Source organism: Austrofundulus limnaeus, unplaced genomic scaffold (genome assembly GCF_001266775.1).
Source record: "Austrofundulus limnaeus strain Quisiro unplaced genomic scaffold, Austrofundulus_limnaeus-1.0 Scaffold141, whole genome shotgun sequence".
Classification (NCBI taxonomy): Eukaryota; Metazoa; Chordata; class Actinopteri; order Cyprinodontiformes; family Rivulidae; genus Austrofundulus; species Austrofundulus limnaeus.
In genome coordinates, this window is record NW_013952543.1 from 1163973 (window position 1) to 1166620 (window position 2648).

The following is a 2648-nucleotide window of genomic DNA, read 5'->3' on the forward strand; positions in this document are numbered from 1 at the left end:
AACATATGTTAGACTGTTGCACTATTATGCTTGCATGTTAAAAAGTCTCTGATGGGAACTGATTGTCAGAAAGCAAACAGACCTGCAGCAGAGAGGAGGCATGCTCACAACCATGTAGAAGCTCCATTTTTAAAATTCTATTGAACTTCAAATCTCTGTTCTGATCTGTTCTGGTTAAACCCTGCAGTTATATGCTTCATACAGTTTACTGAAGAATAAAACTTGGCCTATAGATAGAAACATGTATTATGTAAATGTGGAAGCGGTTTTGAAGCTGAGGTATTGCAAAGTAAAACAGCAAAGACTTCACTTTTCCATATGCACAGTTGGTGATTTTTAAAAAAACATATCTGTGGAAGGGAGAATAAAATGGTTAATGGCATTATTGTGAGAGCTATAGTGAGGGCATGTTTTAAATTGTTAATAAGCTTCATCTGCCAAGAAGTAAATGTTGTTTGTGTGGGCTGAGTCTTAAATTCTCTATGTGGGCAAATGGAGGGAAAAAACATCATGCTCTTAGGTTGAGGAACACAGAAAGTGTGTGGGTGGTATAATGGCTCTGTAATAATTTGAGATGTTGCACTTTTAGAAAGAGAGAAATAAAGGGCACGAGGTCAGATTTATTCATGTTCCATTGCAATTTTTACTTAACACTTTAAGCCTCACATACAAAATGTAACACACACACACCCACACATAATGGACACAAACACTAGAAAAATAGTACAGTTGCTTTGTTTGAGAATGGTTTCTGACAAACAGAGCATAAATTGGAAGCAATCTGAAATTCTTGTTATGCCTTGATAGCCTTCTGGCGTTCTGGCCGGCCTGTGAAGTTACATCCCCAAGTCTTTTATACTTCACACCACTGAAATCTGGTTAAAAACAGATACAGACTCCGGTGGAATGAAGGACAGAACACATGGATTATTCCTGCAGCATCTGAAAATAAAAAAGAGCAAATATATTTTATCTGATCATTCTCCTTCATTATCAGATTTTCATTCCATCATACAATTTATCACAGTTCCTCCAACGTAATAAAGGACAATCCTTGTTTTTGTTTGTTTTGTTCAGCAGAAACAGCAAGTGCTCAGTTATGTGAAGACATAAGCTTCGTTTCCCATGTTAAACCTCAGGATAGAGGCCAACTCCGTAACCTGGTGCATGTGCACAGTTGGGACTCCTTGATTTATGAGGACGCCTTTGAGGTTGAGGAAGTGGCAAGTGAGAACAGGTGGATTTATATATCGACCTCTCACTTTTTCTTGAAGTTTGAATCCGAGCGAGACTGGGCCTGTCCTGCTTCGTCCGTGGCTCGGGGCTCTCAGGCTGCCGTCGAAATCCTGGTCTTTGGCAAGCCATCACAGGCCTCAACCAAGTGCCTGTTTAGTCATCAGTGATGTAAACCCTGCACTCTGAGCCCACTGTGAACGTATTTGCAGAGTCATACTCTTGGTAGAAAAAACATCACATAAGATTCTGGGTACTTTCATCACCTGAAGTTTTTTAGTCAGTTAGGTTTTTAGTCAAGTCTTGCTCACTTTTCTCACAATCTGAAAAGTCCAGAAATCCATTTAGAATTTTCTAAACTTACTTAAATAATGATGAAATTCAATTTTGGAATATAACTGCAGCTTTAAATAAACTTGTCTTTGAAACATGACCATCCTACCTTGCATTAAATGCTCGACTCACCTTATTTGCCTCTTGAGATCCTTTGCGATGACAAACAATAAAGCTCAAAACCAGTCTTGAAGGGAACAGTGAACAAGCTGCTCTGAGGCTCCTCTCTGGYTTCTTTCTCTTCCTCATTCAGGTGTTAATGTTTTAGCAAACTTCACCAACCAATGATGTGCAAGCACCTGAGAAGGACCACCCATTTGTCTGCATGAGATACTGCCACACCTTGACATGTGACATATTATTACCAAAAAAACAACTGAACTAAGTGAAATGTCCACAAAACTAATGAAATCATCACTAAAACATCCTGTTATTAACAAAACAGACTGAACATTTTATGAAGTTTAGAAGCAATGAAGAAAGAATCCAAGGCTGGGGGATAAACCTTCATGAGTGACATTCACTGTTCATCTAATAAGGACTTTGTGGTCATTATTTCATGAATTCTTGCTGTGAGTTTTGTCCCACCCTGGAGAGTAAACTACACTCTTTCTTAGACTACAACATTTCACAAGCCCCTTAAACCAGTCATTAAGAAGTCCTTGAGAAAGAATCCGAAGATGGCAAGAAAATAAACACTTTTGTACTTAATTGAATATCTTTGTGCCTCCTTCTGTTAAAATCCCAAATCACTTTAAATTACATTATATTATTTAACTCAATTAATAGAATGCAGTACAGTCTGCTTTTAATAGAACCAAACATCTTCCTTGACCAGAGAAAATATCTAACCTTTAATGATAAATGAGGGAACWTCTGACATCTCTTTTTGTGAAAGGAGAGACATTTTGAAAAAAAAAAAAGCTTTCTTTTCTCTCACAATAGCAGTGCAGAGGCTGAAGGGGGGGATGGGTGAAGAACAACAGAGGCATTCCTGAGGTAGAATGCTGCAGCACCGAGCCTCAGCCGACAACATATTCCTCTCATGGGCACATTCATTTAGGGCCAATCTTCTTCATGTG

The 2648-nt window shown here is 38.5% G+C and overlaps 1 long non-coding RNA gene across 1 annotated transcript; it reads right to left on the reverse strand.

Moving 5' to 3' along the window:
* Nucleotides 1–600: 600 nt before the first annotated feature.
* Nucleotides 601–1788, reverse strand: LOC106522949 (uncharacterized). Its single transcript, XR_001310838.1, has 2 exons — nucleotides 1699–1788; nucleotides 601–942 (listed from the first exon to the last, which is right to left on the reverse strand). It is a non-coding gene; the product is annotated as an uncharacterized LOC106522949 (long non-coding RNA).
* Between the last annotated feature and the right edge of the window lie 860 nt (nucleotides 1789–2648).